The following is a 6,943-nucleotide window of genomic DNA, read 5'->3' on the forward strand; positions in this document are numbered from 1 at the left end:
TCATTCATGAACTTTACAAGAACTTCTCCTTAAAATGGGAACATGTTGTATTTTGCTTTTTCAGAAGGCAAAGAAAATTATTTTATTTGTTTTTAATTATAAACTTCTGAATTCAATCAATCAAATCTTTATTAGAGACACAATGGTCCAATCAAAGCAGCACACATCATTTAGACAAATAAACACAGTAGAACTATAATACAATCATGTACTAGTGACACCAAATGCCTGCGTGGAACTTGACAGCACTCTGGCTGGGCTGAGTCAGCAGCCTGATAATGATTCCCTGAATCATTCAGACAACATATAAACCTGTAAGACGAGTGTCTCAGCCGAGCAGTTCAAATTCGGATGGTCTGGATATGCTCTGCTTCCCACGTAGCTTGTTAGCTGGAGTGGCTGAACGTCCCATCGAAGTCAACGCAGCATGAGTTCCCCGATATACACCTTCGTGACCCGGGACAACAACAGCACCGTTTATGCAGAAGTTTCCAAACTCCTGCTCTCCACCCGGCAATGGAAGAAGCTGAAAAGAGACAATCCCCGGTTTAACCTGAGGCTCGGTGAGCGGAACAGACTGCCCTACGGACGCCTCGGTAAGCGCTGCTCATCCTCCTGATTGAGTGCTTTAGCATAGCCCACTATTGTTGAGGGAAATGAAATGATTTAATCCATGTGTATTATATTTACTGACTAAACTTTCTCAGTCATTGATTTAAAAGTGCTTTTTTTACACATTGAACATAAAATGACTTCTAATAGCCCGTCTATTGACCCGACTTGAATCCAATTGAAAATCTCTGTTGGGATTTGAAGATGGCAGCTGCAGCATGTAAACCAAGGAGCACTAGAAACGTGGGGGCTTTACTCTGAGGAATGGAATGCTGCCAAAAACTGTTTGGCGAAGCTTCGCTTTTGCAACAAGTCGTAGGAGCAATTTGGGCGATCTACCAAGTTCTGTTGTCATGAAAAGGTTGGAGACTTTTGAGCCTGCAGTAAATCCCTAAAAGGTGAGGGCAGGATTTTGAACTGTCAGTTGTTTGAGATATTTAAATTGTACCTGTGTGATTTATTTTTTCTTGTAAACAAATTAACAGTATATTCCTCCAGGAAACCTGACTACAGTGATGTTGAATAAACTTGTTTCCAGCCGGTAACGTGAAGTATTTCGGTAACTTTAATGCTTTACAGGTCACGAGCCGGGACTGGTGCAGCTGGTGAATTACTACAGAGGAGCAGACAAGCTCTGCAGAAAGGCGTCGCTGGTCAAGTGAATATTTATTAGTTTTTAAGAGAAAATCTGCACATTTTCTTGTCTGTGCATCATTTACTGATGTCCTTCCACAGATGAATTGTTTAAATGGGTGTTGCATATCTCCTTCCTTTACCATCAGGCTGATCAAAACCAGCCCAGAGCTGTCTGACTCCAGTAACTGGTTCCCAGAATCCTACATCATCTATCCCACTAACCTCAACACCCCTGTTGCCCCAGCAAAGAATGGCATTAACCACCTCAAGAGCAATGCCAAGACAGATGAGCGAGAAGTTTTCTTGTCTTCCTACCACTCTAAGAAAGAAAGTGGGGACGGCGTCGTGTGGATTGCAAAGTCTTCTGCTGGAGCTAAAGGTGAAATCTATTACCCATATTGGACTTTAAGTCCAAGGTGCAAGTTCTTCTGAGTCGTTCCCTACATTACGAGTAATTGCTGACATGAAGTCATTTTATTTTGAAAAGACAACTTTTTCAGGGTGAACCTCCTGTTTTTTTTTTGTTTGCAGGATTGAATTGAAAAAAAGTTGTCGATGGCAAATTGAGCACACTAATAGATTTGGTGTCACTGTAATAGGTGCAGGAATGTTTATCTCCCATGATGCTGCTCAGCTGGTGGAGCACATTGATAATCAGGGACAGGTTCACGTGATCCAGAAGTACCTGGAGAAGCCCCTGCTGCTGGAGCCGGGACATCGGAAGTTTGACATCAGGCAAGTTTGAAACGTTTTGCTCAACACTTGGAGCATGTTTAAGTGAGGCTTGTATTATATATATATATATATATGTAGGGTATATGTAACAAATCTATGTATTTGATGGTGCTTACAGGATCTGGGTGCTAGTGGACCATCAGTACAACATCTACTTATACCGGGAGGGTGTGCTGCGGACTTCCTCCGAGCCTTACAACAGCTCAGACCTGCAGGACACGACCAGCCATCTGACCAACCACTGTATCCAGAAGGAGCAGTCCCAGAACTACGGGCGCTACGAAGAGGCACCTGTACCTGCTGAACACTCGCAATGTCACGCTGGAAGCCACCATCTTACCTCAGATCAAACAGATAATAAAGTAAGTCCGTCGTGTTTATCTTAGTGTTTATTTCGGGGGTCTCATTTCACAGAAAGTGATTTATTTATATGCTTGAGTTTGGTAAGCTAATGGGCCCACTAAGTTGTTCAACTGCCCATTCCGAATGACTCTTCTTACATTATTTCTGATAATTATGGCAGGAATCATTATTTATTGATAAATGTACTTTTATCAGGGGCGCCATGGTGGCGTAGTGGTTAGCGCTGTCGCCTCACAGCAAGAAGGTGCCTGTCTGTGCAGCGTTTGTATTTTCTCCCTTTGTCGGCGTGAGTTTTCTCCCTGGTTTCCTCCCTCCTCCAAAAACATGCACTTTAAGTGAATTGATTACTCCAAATTGTCCGTAGTGAGTGTGTGTGTGCGTGAACGGTTGTCTGTCTCTGTGTGGCGACGCATCCTGGGTGTGCCCAGCCTCTCTAGCCCAGGAATGAGCAAACTAAGGCCCGTTGGGCTCTTTAACTTGTCCAAATTCTATCATCATATTCCATTTTATTCTAATTAAACCTCATTCATTTGACCTTTTCCCTGTAATGCTGCCTGTAAAAGGCTCAAATCCTTTCATGTAACGTCTTTTACATGTCATTTACATTCGTCCTCACAAACACTCCCTCCATCTGTTCCTCTGTCAAATGTCAGAACCCATTGTGGCCCGCGAGTGAAACTGTTTGCCCGCCCCTGCTCTATCCCACAGCAAGTTGGGATCGGCTCCAGCAACTCCCGTGACCAGCAAAGCGGAAGAAGATGGATGGATATTTTTAGCATTAGCGTAACATAATTCAAAGTTCATCCTCACTTCTACTTAAGTTGTAAAATAGCTTTCATAGGACTATCTGATTAATGCGAGTGTACATAAATATGTCATTGGGTTGTTTTACCCACTATTCTCATGCATTACAGGGTAAAAGTATTAAGACAGGAACGCTGTATTGTCTACATGTAGTTTGCGTTATTGTTGCCTCTTCTTTTGTTCTCTCCTGTAAACGAGGTCGGATTAGTTGATCATGGAAGCAGCAACAGGAATGTCTAGAACTAGAACTCGTTCAGGTTCTGAGCCAACCAGGCATCGATTCTAAGCTGATTTCCAGCGGAAACGAATTCTGCTGCCAACCTGCTGTGGAGTGAAAGACTGTTGGATTTGTCTGTGATAATTATCTGAACCAAAGTGTCACTAATGTACGGATAACATGACGAGCGGCATCCTGTTTCCTGGACAGAGATTTCAGCCACTGCCCCATAAGTGAGATTTGAGAGACGAGTCCAAAAGTGAGGGGCTCTGGAAAATGAAGGGTCGGCTGCGGCTAGAAATCCTGTCCATAAAGATTCTGAACAGGACCGGTGAAAAAGGGCAGCCCTGCCGGAGTCCAGCGTTTGACTTGCTGCTGGAAACCGTCACCCAGGACCTGTTTGCCATGGGAGACCCTCCCAGGAGCATAAAGCTCCCGACAGCGTCGCCCCCTGGGGTCTTTCGGGCACTCAGACCCCCCCCCCCCACACCATGATAAGGTGGCAGTTCAGATCTCCTGCGTGTTTCTAGATTTTTTCACTAATCTTTTCGGGCCTCAGCAACCAAGTACCACAATGTTCCTGACCAATGAGTGTTTGTACACGCCATTTATTTGTCTGCTTGTCGTTGACAGTCGGATATCTGGAAGTGATTTTGTGGTCTGGTTTCCCAGGAGCTGTCTGACGTGCATCGAGCCGGCGATCAGCACCAAGCACCTGTCCTACCAGAGCTTCCAGCTGTTTGGGTTTGAGTTCATGTTGGACGAGAACTTGAAAGTGTGGCCCTGCTGAGACTCCAGGTTGGGCTGCTACGGGTCACAGCACCAATTGATCTCATAAAATGCAGGCTTGCAACATGTTTACGCATTAACCCTCCTCTCCAATGTGGCATCCATGGAAAGAACATTGTGTCAGATGCAAAGCCCATGAAAGAGCCGTCCTCGTCCTTTATGGATTACGGAACCACTTAGATACACGACGCTGCTTGTTGATCACAAATCTCGTCTTGGTGACCTGCAATCATGTTTATCTCACCAGAACAGGAATGAAATGGAATTTAGAAGTCCTGCTTGCTCTGGCAGTGATCTGTGACGTACAGATGCTCAATGCGTTTCCTCGCCTGTGTTTCTCCTTTCTGTTTCTGCACAGGGAGGATGCATGTGTCTCTGGCAGAAGCCTTGGAGGTCCGAGGAGGCCCGCTCCAGGAGGAGGAGGTGTGGGCAGTGCTCAGCCAGAGCGCCGAGAGCCTCCAGGAACTCTTGCACAAAGGTATGGAATGTTGGGAGACGTTTCTTAGAATGGATTCGAATGCATGCGGAATACATTTCACATTTCCTCTTCTTGCACATTTTTCGTGTCGTTCCCGTCTTGTTTTTGAACGGCCAGCACTAAATGTGCCGACAGCGCAGGTTTTTAAGTGAGGGAGCGGAAGGTTCAGATCCTATGAAACACAGGTGGCATTTTCTGTTGGGGCTCTGCTCACTTTAGCTCTCTGACACATGAAATAATGTCACTATAAATATGACCTCCTTTAACAATTGTGCATGTGATGCATCACAGATCTGATTGAATCTGCATCCACACCCACATTTACCGCTGAATCTCAGCATCTCTTCCATGTTCTAAGAACCACCTGTTCACCAAATCTAATCAAAGTCTTGCAGACAAACATCTCCCACATGGGTGATGACAAAGTTGTCCTACTTCTGACTGTTTTGTCCCCTTTATATTAGCGATTCAGTCACACATGGGCTTTGAAATCAGTTGCTGTCAGTGAAATAACATTGAGTCAGTGCAGTCATGTCAGTTTGTTGTGGGGTTTTGCGTCTGATGTGATAATCATGTGTTTCTGTGTCTGCTTGTCCTTGAAGCCAGAGAGAGATGAGGCTGCCAAGTTCCTTTGCTCCTCCATTAAATATCAGGTGACTCATAGAGGCTTAATTGTGGAAAGACGGGGAATGGTGTGAGATGAGATGTGTGTTGTCTTCGCTCTCTTTCATTATCATCGTTCTTTATTTTATGAAACAAGATTTAGTCGTGTGCATTTCTGTCTGAACCAGCTTGACTGGTTTCATTGCAAACAATCTGAACGTGCTGTAAGAAATCTCTTGCATCGGTGCGCCTCAAAATACGCCTTAAAGGTCGCGTTTACCAAAAGACGACTGCGCACGTAAAGGTTTCTGAGATGAAGCCGTGAAGGCTAACATGCAGGCCGGACTCTTCTGGATGAACTCATTTGATGGGATTGTGCTGTGATTTTGATGAAGACATCCTCCTTCATCGGGGAATGTGGAGTTGTGTCGCTGTATTGAGACAATTGCAGCCTCGTGTGCGCAGTTTTTAGCCCTCGCAGTTAGAATTAGAAGAACAGATTTTGAAGCAGCTGTTACAGTCACTGAGCCGTGTAAAGAATTCACCACTGGGCTGAATTCAGAACAGCATCCGCTTGAATCCAGATTTGATAGATATTCTGCTCAGCTCTGAAAATGAATTCATCCATATTTCATTTTGCTGAAGCAGAACAAACATTTCAGTCTGACATTTTTCCAACTGTATTTTGTTTCTCTGTGAAACTGAATGTCAGGACTTTCCTCACACTCTGAGGGATCAACGTACAATTTACTGAGCAAAGAGGCGGCCGCCGTCCGACGCCGAGCCGCCGGCGTCTCCGTCCGGCGTGCAGCTCCTGTGGTTGCGGCTGTTTGTACAGGAATGATTTGTTTGAACAAGCAATGTGTGAATTCCTCCTCATGATATTAAGAATCAAATTAAAGCCAGTGTCTTGACGCCCTTCTGTGGATTCTGCTTACATCATCAGGTTGGCGAGACTACTGCTCATCCGAAGCTGAAGGCCCGTCCGGGACACGCCTGGTCACCTCCAAACGGGAGCGTGACTTTTAAATAGGAAACGTACATTTACTTTGTAAATTCCAGCATTTGCAAGCAGATATTTGGTGCCTGAAATCCAGTTCCTCTGTCCCTCTCTGCTCCTGGAGGATCCGTAAAAGAGAAGAATGTTGTAGCGCTGCTCAAACATTCCTTTGTATGTTATTTTTAAAATGTCCCCCCCCCCGGCCACAGCGATGGAAAAAGGGAATTCTGCTTTGCAGCCATTCTTTTTGGCGTCCGTGCTTCAACAGTTGTTTTCTTGCAAGCTGAGAAAGCAACATGTGTTTGTTGTTTACTTCAGTCGTCTTCAGTTTCCCGTTAGCAGGAAACATGACAGCGGTGGGACGTGTTCTGCTGCTGCTGCCTTCAGGCTGGAAGCGCTCGGAGAAACGTTCATGCTTGTGTGGAGAGGAAAACACATTATGTGTGTGTGTGTGTGTGTGTGTGTGCGTGAGAAACGATGGCTGACCGTATCTCTGGCTCCTCCTCCAGATCACAGAGCCACGGTCTTCATCATCTCCTCCTGGTCCCTCCTGCTCATGCCCTCTGGAAACATCTCCTTCGCTGACGAGGATGTGACCCAGCAGGACCTGCGAGCCTTCACCGCACCAGAGTTACTTGAAGGGGCCTCCTTTCCCTCCGTCTGACAGAGAGAATTCCCTTTGAAGTCGGCCATCGACAGCCTGAAT

General features: G+C 45.5%; 1 pseudogene; it reads left to right on the forward strand.

Moving 5' to 3' along the window:
- The first annotated feature begins 427 nt into the window (after positions 1-427).
- On the forward strand, positions 428-6,901 carry LOC137916177 (tubulin--tyrosine ligase-like; annotated as a pseudogene).
- Positions 6,902-6,943: the final 42 nt, after the last annotated feature.

This window comes from Brachionichthys hirsutus, unplaced genomic scaffold (assembly GCF_040956055.1).
Source record: "Brachionichthys hirsutus isolate HB-005 unplaced genomic scaffold, CSIRO-AGI_Bhir_v1 contig_1426, whole genome shotgun sequence".
Lineage (NCBI taxonomy): Eukaryota > Metazoa > Chordata > Actinopteri > Lophiiformes > Brachionichthyidae > Brachionichthys > Brachionichthys hirsutus.